Source organism: Megascapheus bottae, chromosome 16 (genome assembly GCF_031878675.1).
Source record: "Megascapheus bottae isolate mThoBot1 chromosome 16, mThoBot2.hap1, whole genome shotgun sequence".
NCBI lineage: Eukaryota > Metazoa > Chordata > Mammalia > Rodentia > Geomyidae > Megascapheus > Megascapheus bottae.
The window spans coordinates 25,948,822-25,970,426 of NC_143524.1; the positions used below are offsets into that span (position 1 = coordinate 25,948,822).

Sequence of the window (21,605 nt, forward strand, 5' to 3'; positions counted from 1 at the left end):
GTGACTCCTCCTCAACTGAGAGCCAAGTACAGTAACCAAAGTGACTGCATCCACTTGAAACCAGTTCCATGAATGGGCAGTCCAGCTAGGAAACACTTCATTGGCATCTCTAATTCAGCTTTTGAACATCAAACATTTGTTTGCCCAATTCCAGCTAATATTCTTTATCAAGAAAAACATGCAACTTCTCCCCCCACCCCCTCTGTCAATCGTGAACCCTGAGCCTGGGCATTGTCTCTGAGCTCTTCAGATCAAGGCTACCATGCTACCCCTTGAGCAACAGTGCCACTTCTGATTTTCTGGTGATTAATCAGAGATAAGAGTCTCACAAACTTTAGTGCCTGGGCTAGCTTTGAACCGTGATCCTCAGCTCTCAGCCTCCTGAGTAGCTAGAGTTACAGGCGTTAGCCACTGCACCTGGCTCTTTTTTTGTATTCAGTTGAAGTACTAAGTCACCTCAATGTTAAGAGAAATACTATAGTCTCTATCACATTGTATTTCTCACCAACCATAAGCTATTTATAGGGCATAATGTAGTATTTCCTAGGGCCTTTACCTTTTGGAGTTTCATAAGTACAAACCACCAGATCAGGTTCCCAAACCTGGTTGCTTTTCTGAATCACTACTGTCTTACATGCTTAGAAAGGGCAAAAGCCCAGGAATTGCAAAGACTTAATGAATCCTATCACCCGCATACCAAGCAGGACCTTTGCATCCACTATGTATTTAAGTGTGAGCTACTACTTTTCACCTGGCAAAACAAAGGTGAGTTTCCTTTGGAAAAGTGAATGCACTGTACTGAAAAATGATGTCATACAAAATGGTGCAAAAGTGCCATGGCACAAAAATGACCAAGATGTAGTGGATGAAATACTGGACCTGAAGTATGCACTCTGCCTTTAGAAAGGATAGAAGATCCTCTTGCAGTGCCATACTTGTATTGTCTACCTTTTCAAATGGTTTCCATTAAAACAAAATAAAACAGGAGCTGCTCTACATACAGTGGTTGAACCCAAGGGAAATAGTTTGTCTAGCTTAAGAGTTCACATTTTAGAAAAATCAGTATCAAGTATTGCAGTGCACTTCAAATATAGTTCATCAGGATACATATTCCATTGAGCTCCAACATTAAAAAAAATAGTTTCTAAGGTTAAGTTTGAGTCATATGCAAAGAGAAAAGGGAGGGGGAGACATAAAATTAAAACCTTACACATTGAAGACCTGTGAAATTCTAAGCAATGCTTCCTTGGAGGATTAGTAGCATCCTGCTTTACTCTCTGGATGAACTGTGGCCTCTAAGCAGTCTCAGAACTATACTTTCTCAGGCCTCTTCCTTCACTTAAGTAATCAGAAGCTGTGGGAATAAGGCCCCAGCAATCTGCTTTTTCAAGCTCCTGCCCCCTCCCCCACCCAGGTATTTCTTGTTTTTTTTTTTTTTTTGTGATTAATAGAAGGGTTACATTATATTCACCAGATAGACGGTGCATAACTTCACAAACATTGATACCCTTTCTCATGACATGGTCCCCATTTGCCTCCCCCCTCCCCCCGCTCATCTTGATTTTCCCCTTCCCTATCCGATTTCAAATAAGCAATTGAGCACATATAAAATATATCAGATAACAAGGTGAAAAATTGTAACAATATGAGATAACCAAGGGATGGCAAAAGAGATGAGAGATAACATAGTACATTAAGGACAACAATCATGCATATGGCTTTTGTTTCCTTATCCTCCCCCCAGGTATTTCTGTGCTCGCTCCAACTTGAGAATCAGTAGGAAAAAAAATAAAAATAAAAAGGAATTAGACATCAGTCTTCTACAAAGTGTTTTAAGTAAGAAGTTAGCAAAATCCAAGAATGTGAAACAGAGCTTCAGTTGTTGCCACAACACTGCTTCTTTGCCTAGCTCTAACATCACCACCCAAACCAGACAAGGTGGAGCAGTTCTTTGTGTTGCACTGATCATTTTAAAGGAAATGTGGAACTGTGTGCCCCAAAAGCCCGCCGAAGTTATAGTCAACATTTCTTTTTCTTTCCTGTCAAAGAAACAGCAGTAGTGGATTAGGGACCCTGGGCATGTAGTCGCATGTAACACATTTAGATTGACTACCGTAAGAGATGAAGAGCAACATGCCGCAAATTAATAAGGAAAAGCTTATTCCATCTGTGGAACTGGGCTCTGCACATGCCAGTATTACCCTGAAATAGATTGTATTGGTCATAAACAAACAACTTGAACTATTCAGCCATTTATATCCAACGGAGGAGTTCTAGTTTCACCACTCCACAATGATCAGAATTGTTTTCAGAAAATGAGGACCTGTATATAATCTATGCCCATTGCACTCTCCACACGTGTGTGTGTGTGTGTGTGTGTGTGTGTGTGTGTGTGAGTGCATACATGCACAAGCCTCCCCACTTATTTTAGATTTCAATTTATATTTTAAGGTTTTTTTGTTCATGGGATGAAAGGGGGTACCTAAATCTATTAGACATATTGACCATTAGCAATATGGAAAATTAAATTTGATAAGCCCAGCTTAGAAGTCAGTTGTCCTAGCAGCTTAGTTTTTAATTAAAGCATCAAACCCATTTTGGGATTCAGTCTCCAAGCTTTCATCTGTCACAGGAAGAGACTGAATTAGACAATATCAGAGGCAAATTCCAGGTTTTAGATATTACAGTTTCATTCTTCTCATTTTGCTTACAGTAGCAAGAGAGTTCTAAGTCACTTTAAGGCCGTGTAACATTCTGAAATAACTCAGCATCTATCTCCTGCCCCCCTCCATCACCAGTGCCCGTACTACTTGGCCCTCGCTGAAAATCAGGGAGCATCTTGGATCAGGATGAGGTGGAGTGGTGTAGCCCAGAGATACTTTTCACTTCATGCACAACTAAAATGTTTTTCAAATCCCTTACAACCAGGCAGAAGTGACCTTGAAGGTGATCAACTATTTTTTACAGGTGCATACTTTTTATCCCTGTGCATACTTTTTATACTTTTTATCTAAGTGCATTTTTTTCAATGCCAAGCAGAATCATTCACCTATATTGTTTTTCCACCTTGCCTTCTTGCATGCCATATTTGCATGGTGCCTGGCAACAAAAAATCCCATGTGTCTGGCTGGGTTGTAGATTAGACTACTGGATTTGTACATGACAGGGTAGCTCTTTCTAGAACTCTCTGAAAGAAAATAAGCTTACATCTTAGATTCTGTGAGTTATTTGTTTTCACAAGGATGTGTAAGATCTCAGCTTACTTCACTGTCACCTCCACATATACTGGATAGATGCTTTTCTTGAGAGGATGACTTTAAGGACAAGTGTGTCTCATGATTAAGTCATGGGAAGGTTATTTTGAGTGAAGTAATGTCCAGCTTAGGAGACAAACCTCACCGGCATACCAGAGTCTGGAATTCCTCATTCCTGTCACCTGACTTTGGTTTATTCCTGGTTCACCGTCCTTTAGGCCTGAATCTCTGAGCAATTTACATTTTCTTTCTAAGATTATACACCTCTCTCTCACTGATCCCTGACTTTTCTCCTGATGACTTCAGGGCTCTATTTCCTCTTGAAAAATATTTCTTATTTCTCATGGTATAGTAGTTACATAGTATGCATAGTAGATACATATTATAGTAGTTAAGGCTATAGATTTTGGTTGGTGCTACTAGAGCTATGTGTTTATGGAAAAGCCATTTAACTTCTTTGTGACTCTGTTTCCTCAACTGTAAAAGAAAAGCAGAAAAAAAATTATCACATCATCTCAAGATTTCACAGAAGTCAAATGATGCAATACATGTAGCACTTAGAAAAGTGATGAGCTCATGGAAAAGCCTCAAAAAGTTTACCTATGCTTCATGTCACTCTGGTGACTGAAAATAAGCAGGCATCACCTAGTACAGAATTCAGAGTCCCTTCTCAAATGTTCTTGAGTCCTCAGAGGGACTCCATATTATCTGCATCAGCATCGAGGACCGTTGTCTTTTCTAGGAGGAAGATTTAAAGAAGCAACTCTTGTTTAATCCACTAAGAATATTTCCTGGAAGATATGCCATGGCCACTAATACATACATAGTCAAGTGGAAAAGATACACTAAATTAAAAGGTGTTTGTTTGTTTTTCCTAGACTGCACATGATAAATGGAGTCCATTATCCCTAAGAATCTACCTATCTGAGTGGCAATGATCAAAGCCAGGGTGGAATGAGAGACTTTGTCTAAAAGAGAAACAGAGCCACAGTCAATATTTCTGAAAAGACTCACGGTGCATCAAGAAAACCCTGCCTCCATCTTCTACCCCAGTTTTAGACAGACAGACAGACAGACAGACAGACAGCGGGTTCAACAGTGACTTGAAGGGATCTGAAGTAGAAAGTATTCCAGGTATATACCCACATCACAGCAATCCACTATACTACCACTCTTCTTGTTTTAGAGATACAGGAATGGAAGCACAAGGAAACTGATTAAGTCGCCATGGCTACAATATTAGTGAGTAGCAGTGTAGAGACTGGAATCCATGCATTTTGTGCCTGGAGTCACTGCACTGCAAAATCAAAAGAGTGTGAAAGACACCTGGAGAATAAAGTTTTTTTTTTTTTAAAGGGAAGTAAAAAGAGGTATAACTGTGTATCACAGATGATTTAGACTTCCATCAGGCAAAAAGAACACAAGTGGTGCTTTCCATATTTAGCTTTCAAAAAAGCACTGATTGGCTGTTTTAAGGGTTAACAGGCAAACAGGCTCACATTGCATGGAAGCCTCTCTCAGAGTGGATATACAGCACTGCTCTGGGCTATGTAGGGTTCTTGGAGCTTTGGGCCAGCTGTTTCCAATACCTGGAAATGAGGCAGCTGTCATCCCTTTAACGTCATAATAGATCTGAAGGGGTCCTATGAATTGCTGGGATGGAGGAGACAGGTCTCTGCCAGTTACTGAACTCAGAAATGCCCAATCCTACTTGGAACAATACTTCCATCAGTATTTTGTCTTGGAAACTGGTAGAGAAGAGAAGGGTTAATGAACCAAACCCTGCTAGGTTTGCATAACTCTCGGACATCGGTGCTAGCCATTTCTTCCTCATTGTCCTATAGATTGCAGATATCAAAGTCCTTGCTGAGTTTACCTTCAGCCTCCAAATCTGTCTCAAGGCCTCGCTGCCTGTAATCACTGACAACTGAAAAGAAAGTTTGCTCTTGTAGTTTTCCAGTTCTGGAGAACAGATCTCTTAGGTGGTCGTGGGTAGATCAGGAAGCAGGGAGGCTGTCAGTAGAGAGAACTAGATGGGCCCTGAGGTTTAGCGGAAGGTAAATGTGCAGGGGCAAAGCATGTTCTATAGGCATGGAACTTGAGAGTGTGGTCCTTAGGCTTCTGAAAGACAATCCATCTGTGAGATGCAGGCAAAGAGGGACTATCCTAAGAATTGATTGACCAGGGTAATGGGGAATAATATTATTTCATCCCTTGTGTTCCAGATATCATGCTAAATGCTTTGCATGGTATGTAAAATACTCATCATCCACAAGACAGATGCGATTTTAGAGACAAGGAAATGGAGAATACAGGAACCTAAATAACTTCTCTAAGGTCACGCAGTTAATATGACTATAGTTAATGTTTGAAGATACATTTCTGTTATCTCAAAAGCCCCAATCTTAAACTACTAACCCAATGGCTTTTGATTCTTACCTGCACATTTGAATCGCATAAAGAGGTTAAATACTTTTTTGCCTAAGCTCAACCTCAAGTGAGTTAACTCAGAAAATGTCTAAGAAGTGGAGCCAAAGCACTAGTAATTTAGCAAAGTGGAGTCAAAGTATCTACATTTTAGTAAATCTTCCCATGGGGTCTAATGACAGGCCATGGTAGACTTTCTACCCTAGATTCCCCTATTCCTGATAAAGAAAAGAATTATTTCCAAAGAAAATGAGACCCAAACCTGGTGAGCACAATGTGAGCATGGGATTCTAATGATTAGAGAGTAAACAGGCAGTACCTTGGTCCCAGGATACAAATTGAAGCATAAACAGAAAAAGGAAAAGAAATAATTTTAGAGTCATTCGGAGTCAGAAGTTCAGTCTAATACCAGACACCTGAACCTGGATCCTCAAATTCCCGTAGATTCCCTGTAATCAGAAACATCACAGAAGCAAGCGGCTACAAAAATGTGACTGCAGATGAGGGTCTGCTGGCCCACGGTTAGAGACAACAAGCTCATAAGACTTCTCATTTGTTCCATCATCAATTTGCCCTGGAACCAGAAAAAAGGCCCCCAAATGATTTCAGTAATGCTCAGAAGGTCTCTGAAGGACTTTTAAAAATTTAAGTAAAGGAAAATTAACTGACCCGACTGAAGCGTTTTCTGTTTTCAGAGGTAGTTAAAAAGCAAATATGGCTTTGTCAATTTCCCCCTTCCTTACTTCCAATGGTCAAGTAGCCGATAGTGATTGACAGTAGTAAAGAAAAAAAAGTCCTGGAACCTCTCAATCCCTTCCTGGGAGGACTTCTTTTAGCAGCAATGCAGGACATGCCTGGCTTAGCCAAGCCACAGGACTAATAGAATTTGGCAGATCCTCCGTGTCAGCAGGCCCCAGGGTGTTAATGCCCCTGGTCAGCTGGTGGGAGGGTAAGTGGGCAAATGCCTGGCTTCTTCCCCAATGTTTTCAGAATAGGAATCTGAGTCCCAGTAACCACTGGTCTATGGGGCAGAGGCTATTTTGGGCTTCACCTTATCCAACGGAAAGTTAGGGGTGTTGTTATCTGAAACTGCCAAGGAGTATCCAGTTTCACCCTTATCCAGGACATGTCCCCAGAGGAAATGGAACAATGTCAAGGAGACCAAAATGCAGGTATCAGAACTTCTCTTTGTTTTTATTTTTGGATTGTTTCTTTTCATCTATTTCTCCCACCCCCCCCCACACACCTTGCTGCTCTCTTTCAGGTGTTCATCTCACCTGGAATATCATAGCAACCATCTAGCTCTCTCAGTCTCTCCCATTTATTACTCCTAGTCATTTTCACCTTAGCCTCTAATGATAGCTGGATGATTTCTCTGAAGATTCAATAGGAATAATGAGTGTGAAAACACTTGGTAACACATCACACAAGTCGCAATGCCCATCTATACACATATGAATGCTTTTGCAGAAGAAGTGAGGCAATGTAGCTCCTTTCTTCACAATGACTGCACAGTGTTTTGAAAGAATGAAACAGAGTGAGAGAATGTTTTGTGGCAACAAGGTATCTATTTGTGCACACAAGACTGAAGATTCCAAGAAACATTCCGGGTGACCTTGTCTTCTTTCTCCATGAGCAACATAGAAGGTAACTCTACTTATGCCCACTTCCTGCGGAGCTAAGGCTGAGAGAGGCTGTGAGTTGTAGAAAAGCACTCATTGAGCACTAGCACAACAATATAAATTTAGAAGGAAGATGCTTTCCACTGTGCCATATTGTTACAGATATATTGTATAGATAGTTAAGTAAAACATATGATTTCACTACTTTTCACCTGCGGGAAGGAGCCTGGTTTCCAACAGAGTAAAAGTCAGTTAGCTGACACTCAAGGTCTTCTACAGTGTGGTTTCAGTTATTGTTGTTGCTGTTTCCTATTTAATGACCAGACAACTCCATGTACACCTTTGCATTGCACTTCCACTCTACTTCTTCCTCTTCTGTGGGAGTATTTTACCCCCTCCTTCTGTGCATTTGTTTCCTATATCTTGCCCTGATCATAAATGCTCTATCCAATCATCATAATTGTGAGTAATAATAGGATTGCTAGATAAAACACACAATGCCCAAAGAAGTTAGAACTTCAGATAGGAAATTGTTTTAAGTAAATCTATCCAAATCTTCATGGACTGGGATATGGTTTGGATCTGGTCTGGGTGTCCCTCAGAGGTTTATGTGTTAGTAGGCTTGATTCTGTGGTAATGGCATTGACGGTGCTAGAACCTTTAAGAGATGAGATCTTCTCAAAGAAAAACAAACAAACAAATAAAAACCTTAGGAATTAACTTAACAAAGGAAGTGAAGAACCTCTATGGTGAGAACTTCAAAGATCTGAGAGAGGAAATTAAAGGAGAACTATGGGAACTTGGTAAACCTCCCATGTTCCTGGATTGAAAAGATTAGCATTGTGAAAATGGCAATCCTGCCAAAGGCTAGCTATAAATTCAATGCAATACCCATCAATATCCCAATGTCATTCTTTAATGAAATAGAGGAAGCAATCTGAAAATTCATATAGAATAATAAAAGATCCTGTGTAGCAGAAACAATCCTTAGTAGAAAGAATAGCACTGGAGAAATATCAACACCAAACTTCAAATATTATTACAATGCTATAGTAATAAAAACAACTTGGCACTGGCATAAGGACAGTCCCGAGGACCAATGGAATGGAAGTGAAGACCCAGAAATTAAACCACAGATGTATGGCCACCTAATCTTTTATAAGGGTGCCAAAAAATATTGAGTGGAACAAAGCCAGCCTCTTCATCAAATGGTGCTCGCAGAAAACTAAGGTTGGATCCTTATTTGTCATCCTGCACCAGAACCAACTCCAAATGGACCAAAGACATTGAAATAAAGGCAGATACCTTAAAAAGTTTACAGGAAGGAAGCCTGGCATGATGGCTCATGCCTGTAATCCTAGCTACTCAGGAGGCTGAGATCTGAGGATTGTGGCTCAAAGACAGCCTAGGCACTAAAAAGACTTAGAGACTCTTATCTCCAATTAACCACTAGGAAATGGGAAGTGGTACTGTTGCTCAAGGGATAGAGTAGTAGACTTGAGCTGAAGAGCTCAGGGAAAAAGCCTAGTCCCAGAGTTCAAGCCCCACAACCTAAAAAAAATAATGTTTATAGGAAAAAATAGGATATGTACTAGGGTTCCTTGGAACAGGTCTTTCTTAATAAAGGCCCAGAAACACAACAAATCAAAAGCTGGACAAATGGGACTGCATTAAACTGCAGAGATTCTGCATGGCAAAGGTTACAGCTAGCAAGCTAAACAGAAAGCCCACAGAGTGGGAGAAGATCTTTACTAGCCATACAACAGAAAGGGCCTCATATCTAAAATATACCTAGAGCTCAAAAAATTGAATCTATCAAAAATAAATCCTCAAAGAAACAATCATCCCATTAAAAGATGGGCTTAAGACTTAAAAAGAGACTTATCTGAAGAGGAAGGAAGAATGGCCTATAGACACATGAAGAAATGCTCAACATCTCTGCCTATAAAAGAAAAGCAAATCAAAACAACTTTGAGATTTCACCTCACCCCAGTTAGAATGGTCTTATCAGGAACTCTAATAACAACAGATTCTGGTGGCAGGGATGTAGCCAGAAGATAACATTACTACACTGTTGGTGGGAATGTAAACTCATACAACCACTCTGAAAGCAGTACAGATGTTCCTCAAAAGATTAAACATAGAGCTCCCCTATGACCCAGCAATTCCACTCCTGGCCATTTATCCAAATGTCCAGAAACAAAGCCATACTAAACCTACCAGCCCAACCGTGTTCATTGAAGCCTTATTTACCATAGCTAAGATATGGAACCAACCCACATCGTTTCCCTCATTTGTAACAATTTAGTTGGGGCCTAGGATTTCTAGCACAGGAGCACAATGCACAAAAGGTATGTGTATATGGCCATAAAGGATGAGGCTAAGCAAAATGAACCCCAGGAAAGGGCAACAAGAGATTTATCCGTGTGGTTGTTGTTTTTAAAGTGCTATGTGAACTTATTTCTTAATTCTTCTCTCCCCCCTTTTATGGTTTATCCTCTGCTGCTACTGTATCTAACTTTGGTACCTGTTGTATTGTGTGCACATTTATTTGTATATTTGAATCAGGGAGGGGAAGAGGAAACAAAAGATGATGGGACAAATGACAAAGGATGAACTAGTGTAATGATATTCACAAGACAATATCTTGGAAATTAATTTTACAGCTTGGGAGGGGTGGGGGAGGGAAAGTGGGAAAAAAAGCTGGGAAGGCATAACAATGTTCAAGAAGTAATGTACTCACTACCTTAGGAATGTAACTGGAAACCCTCTACACATCTCCCTGATAATAAAATTTAAATTAAAGAGAGAGAGTGAAAGAGAGAGAGAGAAAGAGAGAGAGAGAGGCCTTGAAGCAAGTCCTTAGGGCAAGGGAGCTGGAGTCCTTGAAAGGAATTGAAATACTTTTTTAGGAGTCTGATAAGTTCTGAGGAAAAGAGTGTTATAAGCCCCTGGTCCAGTGCTGCCTTCTGCTTCAAGACGTGGAACTTCCTTATTGACACGTTCTACTGTTTGCTATGGGGCCCTCGCCAGAGCCTGTGGTATGCTATTTGGACTTTAAGACTCCAAAACCATGGCTAATGAAACCTCTTTGTAAAGTTACCCTCTGCCAGGTATTTCATTATAGCAAAAAACTGACTAATACAGAACACATTTACATTAAAATATTATGTCATTTAAATTCATATTTCACTTGGGTACCCTATAATTTTCATTCCAACATCTGGCAGCCTTGCCCACAAGTGGCTGTTCCACGGGCCTTCTCTGAAATAAAGTGGGATTTGATGCTTCTTTGTATTTTCTGTACAGAAGTCACTCTTACCAAATTACTAATTAAAAATGTGTATTTTATAGAAAATGTAGCAGTAAACTTGGAAAATGGAGCTTACATTCCCTACTACCCAACCATTTGGGGTTCTCAGTATTGAAATTTGAATTCAAGACTTGATAAAATTGAAACAAGCACTATGCCAATTGAATCATTCCTCTACCCTCTTTGTACTTTGTTTTCTATTTGGTCTTCATGTTTATGCCCAGGACAATCTGGCCCCATGATTTTCCTATTTATACTTCTCCATGAGGATAAAAATCACAAGACATACTGACTTTTAGTGGTTGAGATAGGGCTTTTTGGTACTCTTTGCTCAGGCTGTCTTCAAACTATCCTCCTATTCTCTGCCTTCTAAGTAGATAGGATTACAGGCATGAGTCATTATACCTAGCTCCCAACATTAAAGTTCTTATTTAACATGATCTCATAATGGCTACACATATAGTACAGCTGAGAAGCAGAGTACATACCTCCCATGTATGAGCCTTTGGGTTCTATCCATAGCACCACATTAAAAAGGCTACATGAGCCTCTTCTCTTTGTTCCAAAGTCACTTACTATTCTTTCACTTTTCTTCTGTTCCCTTCCCCATCCAAACACAGATACTTGCCCAAGGCTCATTATACACTACTATGGACTTACCAAGACAACATTTCAATTAAGTTGGTCTCTTTACAAAGGAATCCTTCTCCCCAAAAGATTTTAAAATTCTGTTCGTACATGTTACAAAATCTTCAAAGACCTCTACAAATCCTTTAAAGTTTTCCCAGAATAAAAGTAAATGTGCCCAGTAGTTATTTGTACAGGTACCTGACCCCCTTTACCCTATAATTTTCCAGAGCAACTGACATTTCTATTATTATACCCACTACAATCTATGGAGCCACACACCAGAAAGCACCCAACAAATGTGTATTAAATTGAATGGATGTAGTGTGAGACCATACTTAGCCTCAAGTGGCTAAAAGTTAAAATAAGAATAGGTACCAGTAATCGGGAGGATCTATTTAAAAGTTTAAGTGAGTTAATTATCTATCACACTTGCATGTTATACATCCAGGGAATTTTTTAAAAAGTATGATGTCTAGACCCCATTCCCACTCACGTAAATCTGAATCTTTCATGTTGAAACGTTGGGTTTAATATTATTTTGAAAACTGAATGCTTTTTTTTTTGCCAGTCCTGGGCTTGAGCTCAGGGCCTGAGCACTGTCCTTGGACTTTCTCAAGGCTAGAGCTCTACCACTTGAGCCTCAGCACCACTTCTGGCTTTTTTCTATGTATGTGGTACCAAGGAATTGAACCTGAGTCTTCATGTATGCTAGGCAAGCACTTTAACCACTAGGTCAAACTCCTGGCCCCCTGAATGCTTTTTTATATAAAAAAAAAATCAAGGTTGAAAACTATGGGCAGATGTTAGAGATCTGGAGATTTTTTCCTGCATCTAATTCATGCTACAGGAGAGAGAACAGGATAATAAAATAATTCTGGGTTTCTTTTTGTACATGTTTTTGTGATTTTTCTTCCTTTTGTATCTGTTTTATATTTTTTTCACTGACAAATGCACATTTATTCAATACAATGCCCACCAAATAAACTAATCACTGAATCTTTACTCATGTTCACCTCAAGTCTGTGAAGGTCAACGTCGTTCTACAACTTCTGTGCAAACATATGACCTGGGATTTGGCTGGACTGGTATTGCTTCACTAGGATCTAAACTCCTGGTTTGAATCCTTTTCCTGTTTTGGGTTCTCATTTCACTAAGAATTCAGTAACCGTAGCACTTTCTGAGTGTGAAAGGAGAAAGAGCTTGCTGAAGCACAACTGCTGAGCACTCCACACCCCACCCCTACCACACACTGACCTGAACTGACCATCCAAAGGAAAATTAAAGGAATAGTTGCTTCCTGGTTTGGATACGTTCCACTTGAGGATCTTCCAGGCATTGCGAAGTAGAATTCCTTTCAGTACATGTGACTGTCAAGAGATGGATTCTTGAAATGGAGGCTTTAAGAATAAGAATGAGTATCTGCAGAGAAAATGTGGGTCTGAGCGTCAACACAATGGAATCCTTGACCTTTTTCTGCCCTTCTCCAGCCATATATACTGGGTATGTCTCCCTTTCTTCTTCTTCTTCTTCTTCTTCTTCTTCTTCTTCTTCTTCTTCTTCTTCTTCTTCTTCTTCTTCTGCTTCTGCTTCTGCTTCTGCTTCTGCTTCTGCTTCTGCTTCTGCTTCTTCTTCTGCTTCTGCTTCTTCTGCTTCTTCTGCTTCTTCTTCTTCTTCTTCTTCTTCTTCTTCTTCTTCTTCTTCTTCTTCTTCTTCTTCTTCCTCCTCCTCCTCCTCCTCCTTCTTCTTCTTCCTCTTCTTCTTCTTCCTGTTCTCCTTCTCCTTCTCCTTCCTCTCCTCCTCCTCCTCCTCCTCCTCCTCCTCCTCCTCCTCCTCCTCCTCTTTCTCCTTCTTCTTTTCCCCTTGGGTCATGGGGCTTGAACTCGTCCTGGGCTCTGTCCCTGAGCTCTTCAGCTCAAGGGTACTACCCTACCCTTGAATCAAGCCCATTTCCCATATTCTAGAAGTTAATTGGAGATAAAAGTCTCAGGTCCTTTTGTGCACCGGCTGGCTTTGAAACTTGATCCTTAGATCTCAGTCTCCTGAGTAGCTAGGATTACAGGGAGCCACCATGCCTGGCAATCCTTTCTTCTTTCAGTTTCAGTCTTCTCTGAAAAAGGAGTATCCTAACTCAATGAATTTTGAGGGACCCATTGGAGCCAAAGCCATATAATGAGTGATTGTTGTCCTTAATGTACTATGTTATCGCTCATCTCTTTTGCTATTCCTTGGTTATCTCATATTGTTACAGTAGTTCACCTGGTTATCTAATATATTGTATATATGCATATTTGGTTATTTGAAGTCAGATAGGGAAGGCGGGAAAACAAGATGAGGGGCGGGGGTGGGGGGAGGGAAATGGGGACCCAGATATGAAAAGGGTATCAATGTATGTGAATTAATGCACCTTCTATCTGGTGAATATAATGTAACCCTTCTATTAATTACAATAAAAATATATGAGAAAAAAAAGAGGTAGTTGAGGAACCAGGAGTGGTAGAGTGTTTGCCTAACATGCACAAAGACCCAGGATCTATTCCTCGGTAGCACATACATAGAAAAAGCCAGAAGTGGTGCTGTGGTTCAAGTGGTAGGGTTCTAGCCTTGAGAAAGCCCAAGGACAGTGCTCAGGCCCTGAGCTCAAGCCCAGGACTGGCAAAAAAAAAAAAAAAAAAAAAAGATCTGATAATTTTCAGGTTCCCTCTGTCTATAAGTACAGAATGGCCTGTAACTCTAAAAGCAGTAAATGATAAATTTGTTGAGAGTCTGGGAATCATTTCAAAGAAGCTGATTTCCTTCCCAAAACACAAGTTGTACATGAAATCATTAATGCATTGGAAGCTCAAGTTCCAGATCTACCTTGAATTGGCACTCATGCTTCAAGTGGTCATGTTTCCTTTCTTGAGACTGTGTCTTTTCAGCTGGAATATTATTATTAGATGTAATCTTCTATTGTTCCTTTTGACTCGGCTTCGAAAGGGATGTTAGATGTCTGTGTAGCTCAGAGTTTTTGTCGTAACAAATGTGAAATTTGAATATTGGGCAAAATCTAACATGTGAAGAAGTCAGAATTCAACAATGAGAAAATAATTGTTGTCTAGGACAGGTAATTGAACAAATCTCAATTACAAACAGAAATGGAAATAGAAGGAAAGAAGGAAAGGGAAGAGGGAGCGAGGAAGAAGAGAATCCACAAATAAAATTCTAGATCTATTTTATCCAACCAGGGAATAAACCTATAATTGTATTTTAGTTTAAGTATAAAAAGTGGATCATATTTTATTTTAAAAATACTTGAACTTTTAAAGTGAACAACATGTTGCTGGCAAAACCCATGTACTTTGTGGTATAAAAAAATCTTTTTCTCTGTAACCAATGAAGCTTTTTTTTTTCCCTGAGATAAGGTCTTGCTAATTTTTCCCAGGCTAGGCTCAAACTCTTGATCTTCCTATTTCTCTCTCTCATGTAGCTGCTATTATAGGTATGTGTTACTATGTCTGGCTTAATGTAGAATTTTTTTTTCAAAAAAGAACAAGCCATAGCAAAGATATGGAACCAATCCAGATGTCCCTCAGGAGATGGTTGGATCAACAAGATGTGGTATTTATACACAATGGAATTCTATGCTGCCATCAGAAAGAATGACATCGCCCCATTTGTAAGGAAATGGAAAGACTTAGAAAAAATCATATTAAGTGAAGTAAGCCAGACTCAAAGGAACATAGGCTCAATGGTTTCCCTCTTTTGTCATAATCAGTAGAAAACTTTGGCTCTCCTAGCAAAGATTTCCAATAGAACAAAACCTAGATACATAAGGCCATATAGGATGATGCTAAATGTAAGGACCTCTAGGACATAGAAACATAAGCCATATAATGAGTGATCGATGTCCTTAATGTACTATGTTATCTCTCATCTCTTTTGCTGTCCCTTGGTTATCTCATATTGTTACGTTATTTTACCTTGTTATCTGATATATTGTATATATGTTTATTTGGTTATTTGAAATTGGATAGGGAACGGGGGAAAACAAGATGAGGAGTGTGGGTATGGGGAGGGAAATGGGGACCATGACAGGAGAAAGGGTGTCAATGGTTTGTGAAGTAATGCACCTTCTATCTGGTCAGTATAATGTAACCCTTCTATTAATTACAATAAAAATATGGAAAAATAATAAAGTACTGGGGAAAAAAAAGAACAAGCCATGTAAAGAAGTCCATGTTTTGCCAATTCTTTTTTCTTTTTCTTTATGGCTGTGCACAAACTTACCATCTCTAGCCTCCCTTACCTCTTTTCCTTTGAGTCAGAATATCGCTAACTTTCCTGGCAAGCCTTAAGCTGTTTGTATAACCCAAACTGGTCTTGAACTTAGGATTCCCTAGGCCTGTAGGCAGCAGTCCCAACTGACTAATAACCATTATGCCTCAAAGTCTTAGGCATTATTTTTTCGTTTAGCTCTTTTGCCATTTGGCATTTTTTAAAAGACATTTAAAAATATTTAAATCTAAACATAGTGCTGGTTGTCCACTTTTGTAATCCTAATTACTCAGGAGGCTAAGATCTGAAGATCACAGTTCAAAGTCAACCTAGACAGGAAAGTTTGCAAGACTCTCATCTACAGTTAACCAGAAGTGGTGCTGTGGCTCAAAGTGGAGCTAGCCTTGAATGAAAAATTCTGAGGCAGCAGCAAGACCCTGAATTCAAGCCCCATAACCAACAAGAAGGAAGGAAGGAAGGAAAGAAAGAAAGAAAGAAAGAAAAAGAAAGAAAGAGAGAGAGAGAGAGAGAGAAAGAAAGAAAGAGAAAGAAAGAAAGAAAGAAAGAAAGAAAGAAAGAAAGAAAGAAAGAAAGAAAGAGAGGAAGGAAGAAAGGAAGGGAGGAAGGAAGGAAGGAAGGAAGGAAGGAAGGAAGGAAGGAAGGAAAGAAGGAGGAAGGGAGAGAGGAAAGAAATAAAGAAAAGAAAGGGGAGAGAGAAAAAAGGTACAATTTTTAGTTTGATATTGGAATCCCTTTGCACTGGCTCCATCTATAGCTTTCAGGCCTTACTCTACCCCTACCACTCCAGTACAGACCACAGGATTCAGTTAGTCAGTCACCTGCTGCCTACTTCATAACTAAATGGTACCTTTCCCACTCCTGACCCTTTACCCTTTTTTCACTGCTACTTTTGCAGACAAGTTCTTCTAGACTCTACTTCAAATCCATCTCCCCTTCAAAGAGTCTTGACTTCCCAGGGTAGAAACAACTTCTCAAAGGCCTTAGACTGAAATGCCCATCTTACATTATTTCTGGCTCTTTCGTGGTACTCAGTATTTCCAGCCAGGAAATACTTCTAGAATATTTCTAGAATTTTTGAAAGCAAGGTTTATGTTGGCAGGCTACACAGGCAGACTTCGAGAGGCCAGGGGTCTCTATGTCACACAGACCAGGGGTTTGAATCTTGATTCTGGGTAAACTTAGACAAGGTTACTGGACCTCTCAACTTCTGCTTATGCCTCTGCCAAAGATAGATGGTTTCAACATCATAGAGTTAGAGTATGCCCCAGTGAGATCATGTACAAAATCAGTAACTCTAACGTTTACTCTAAGAAACTGTAATACACTTACTTGCTTTTTCTTAAAATCATGCCCCTCACTGCAATTGACTGAAAGCTCGCGTTTGATGAAGCCAAAACTAGAAGCAGAAAGAGCATAAGAACACATTGCTACCAAATATTTAGGCTAGTGCTGTGGTTCCAGCTTTTGGCCAGTGTGCTGCCCAGCCTGTGTTGTATAAATGTCATTTATTTTTTATCTGTAAGTCAAATGTATGTTTTTACAGAATGTGACACAGAATGGGCATGAAGTACACTGCCAAAGAATAACTATTTCAGTAAAATGACCTACTATTAATTTGAAGGAGTTCCCCAGATTTGACATCTTCACAATTCTTCAAGTGATGCATTTGTGTTGAGACATAGAATTTCTGGGCCTAGGGGCCTTTCCTGTTTTCCTTCCATGGGCTCCATTGCTGAGACTGAAGAAAGAAAGATTTCTTAAAAAAAAAAAGAATTTAATATCTTTGAGTAGTGGAATTTCAATTCAACATGTCAGTTTAAAGTACAATGTTCTTTTTAAAAATAATTATTCTCTCTCCAAGGAAATGTCAACAATGATGAAGATGGCACAATACTTCATACGGCAGATAAGGAAAAGTTACAGTTTTGCTATGTGACCTTATGCAAGTCACTTCATGTGTCTTAGACATCTGACCTATCTATCAAATGATGGGGCTGAACACAATAATCTTCAAAAAGTAACACTTTATGCTTCCATGTTGTATTTTTCCCTTCTTTTTTTTTGATATATCACTAGATGTACCTTAAGGCAAACAGGATGTAGAAATGTGTTGATCTGTGTAGAAATGTAGTTGCCAAATTTAAGAGAACCAAACAAATAAAATTATGCTTGCTTATACAGTTTATTGTTTCCATCAGTAATCATAGATTTACATTATGTTAGTAGCAGTAACACTTCCTATACATTTAACAGAAACTTTGCATTAATGCAGGGCTTTTTCAGATATTTTAGACTTTGTTAAGAAGTCTCCAGCATGTTGAGAAATAGTGAAACAAAAAAAACATGAAAGATAGATGTAAGGAAAAGCCGAATATTATCTATACATGAAACATTTAGTAGGTATCCGTCATCATTTAGTTCTGTACAAAAGCTTAAAGGATACACCCTAAACTCAAAATTCCTGCTGCCTAAAATAACATATAAACATCTCCAGCTATAAATTAAAAAGAGTGTGAAAATGCTGTGCAAACAAAAGGCCTTTCTAAGCATCCTAGGAATCAGGCTATAGATCAAAAGGTCATTTCAGGGCATTATGCCTTAAAATAAATTGAAGTTTTGTACCTTAGAGCTCAGAACATTTTACATGCATTCCTTATTTGATCCATAGGACACACACATGCACATACACACACACACACACACACACACACACACACACACACCCCTCACCACTATAATTCCACATACTAATTTACAGTTAGGAAAACAGATTCAGAAGTATAAAAAAATAATTGTCTTTGTTCAAGCATTAGTGTCCTGTTGGTAAAGAAAAAAAATCTAGTTCTTCTTATTCCACATCCTACTTTTCAAATGCTCCATAAAGGCTTAGCTGGTAGGTGATGATCTGAGTGAGATATGAGTGGAGAGCTCTGGAGATTTTGGTTAAAGTTCAAGCAGTATGAGTAAAACAGTAAGGTCCAGATACGTAGCGGTAAATACTTCTTGTCTTTAATTGGTAAGCTTAAACAGCTTTAATTGGGTAGATGAGGTAAGGAAATCGAAATTGAGGTTCAGAATGATTTACCCCAAATCACATTAGCCAGAGGCAACTTCAACATTTGAGTCTTCATTGTGAAAAAGAAAAAAAAAAGATGGTAATTCTAACTCCTGGGGATATTGTTGTATATTTAATGGATGAGTCTATTCCTATGATGCAGTCAGTCCAATGTCTGGAACAAAGGAAGTGCTCAGCAAATATTAGCTACTAAGTTCAGCCATTATATATCACTTCTTGAGCATTGTTTCTTAACTCCTTAACATCTTTGTAGAGTTGGTATGTTTATGGATGTCCAGCTCATGTTGATCTCTTTGGATTGACTTTGGCCTATAGGTGCCACAGACTCTATGAGTAAGAAAGAGCTGATTGGATCAATTGTGAACACTGATCTAACTAGGAATTTGATATTGAGCTTAGAAAAGGCACAAGTCTTGCATAGTTGTGCAGTTATTACATGTAAACATAAGAGGGATGAGGATGCCTGTATTTGATCCTGTGGACTAGGATGAAAAGAGAGATAGATTTCAAGAGGGAAGGATGAAAAAAGTCTTCAAAGGAAGACACACATAAGACAAAGTTTACCCCAGTCTCTTTTGAGACACAACTGTAACTGTCCTCAGATTCCACTTCTATCTTCATCTTGGTTTTTTTTGTAATTAGTAAAAGGGTTACATGATATTTGCCAGATAGAAGGTGCATTAATTCACATACATTGATACCCTTTCACTTCATCTTGTTTTTTTAAAAAATATTTTTATTTCAATGTACAGAGGGGTTACAGTTATATTCACCAGATAAAAGGTGTGTTACTTCTCTCACATTTCATCTTGTTGTTTACATCATCTCACACAATCCCACAGATTGCTGCCATACATTAGGTTACTTAACCTACATAGTGTTTGAGTCTAAATTCTGAAGTCTCCATTGACTCACAAGGCTTCTTTAGGAAAGAGGACATTGAAGCTGCATACCCAGCATGAAGAAGAACACTTCAACCACCGTAGGTCTGAACTGAGTCTGAGTGATAAAACTCTTCTAGACAATTTGAACTTCAAGTGTACAAAACCATATAATATTACCAGCAAAGATTTCAGAGTTCCAAACTGACTTGGCACTACATCTGTCACGTCTTATTCAGATCCAGTTGTGCTCAGAGCAGGCAAGATAGCATTTGCTATCTTGCAAAGAACCACCTGGAAGAAAACACAGTTTAAGAGAAAGGGCATTAGATATTCACTCTTCATGCAGTAATAAAGCCTTAGTCATTACAGCAAAAGAAAAAGGAGAGCAAACTCTAGTTTAGGATTGTGCCGAATGGCCCGGATTTCTGAGGCATGTCCTTTGAATTCTATGGAGCAATGTAAGATGTATAAAGCCATAGGGGTTCTGTCACAAGTGCCAGCCAAGTTAAGGCTCTGAGACATTGGGCTACTAGCAGTTTTCCTACGATGTTGAAACAGAAGACAAAACATAAAGCAGTCATTCTATCATTCACTGCATACCCTATACGACCTTAAGGCCTCTTGACAGTGGTGGAAGACTGTAATTCTCTATAAAAATGAATCACTATACAGATCTGACAGAATAAGGTGGATGCCACGTAGAAACCCAAAGGACAAAAAAATGTCTGATAGACTGTGGGAAGCAGCCATGGTCTGAGGCGGGCGCCTCACCTGTTAGCCGGGCGGGCTTGGGCGCTCGCGGATCTCGGGGCGCAGGTGGCGGCGGGTCCGGGTCACCATGATACATTTCATCTTGCTGTTCAGTCGACAAGGGAAATTACGGCTACAGAAGTGGTACACCACTCTCCCTGACAAAGAGAGGAAGAAAAAATAACCCGGGAAATTGTTCAGATTATTCTCCCTCGAGGTCATCGAACAAGCAGTTTCATTGACTGGAAGGAGCTGAAACTTGTTTATTAAAGGTGTATGCTAGTTTGTATTTTTGCTGTGCAGTAGAGAATCAAGATAATGAGCTCTTGACACTAGAGATTGTACATCGTTATGTGGAGTTGCTGGACAAGTACTTTGGAAATGTCTGCGAGCTGGATATCATCTTTAATTTTGAAAAGGCATATTTTATCCTTGATGAGTTTATAATAGGTGGAGAAATTCAGGAAACATCCAAGAAAATAGCTGTCAAAGCCATTGAAGAATCTGACATGTTACAGGAGGAGAGAGAGAAGGAGGAGAGAGAGAGAGAGAGAAAGAGGAGAGGGAAGACAGTGTAGAGGATGCAATTCCTAGTGTCTCCACTAGGGACAGCAGCTGGTTGAGAAGAGAAGCTCTAACGACAATGGAAGAATCCATGAACAAACCTACATTTTAACCGACTTGAAAACTTCAAGTGCTGCAAGTGCTGAATTTTAAATCCTCATTGTTTTGTATCCAGTGCAGAACCATGCCATAAGTAACTTAAAGAAAGGGATTCTTAGTTAACTAGCAAATGTTCACGTTGGCTAGCATAGTATATTTGAAATGTTTATGTCTATAGTATACTGTATATGATGACTTAATCTGCCTCTGTGTTGGAGATAACTGCTGTATAACTTGGCAGACTGAATAGTGTGTAAAATTTTAAAATTCCATGAGATTATTTGTAAGAAATAATTGCAATATATATTTTTGGAATTTGATTTTCTGAGGGATGAAAAACCATATATATTGTAATAGCTTATGCTTATGAATACATTGTAATATCTCCTGTTTATGAATATAAAGTAAACCTGATGCCTTTAATGCCTTTCCTAAATGTTTTGTTTGTAAAACTTGAAATATTATTAGCAGTTAAGAGTTCCCGTATATTGCTGAACTTTTAAAAATATATACAGAGATCAGAGACAATGTATCTCGTATGAATGTCCTAAATTGATTTGTATGTTTGGAATTGGAAGAAAGGAGAATAACCAAAGATGGTAGAGGAAATATTCAGTAGTTTTGATGTCTTAAAAGCTGCTAGCTAGGCTGGGATGGAAAAATTTTAAACCTTGAATATAAAGGCATTCTTTTTTTTCTATTTTTTATTGT

General features: G+C 39.1%; 1 pseudogene; it reads left to right on the top strand.

Moving 5' to 3' along the window:
• Positions 1 to 20,238: 20,238 nt before the first annotated feature.
• Positions 20,239 to 20,809, top strand: LOC150053040 (AP-1 complex subunit sigma-3 pseudogene; annotated as a pseudogene).
• Positions 20,810 to 21,605: the final 796 nt, after the last annotated feature.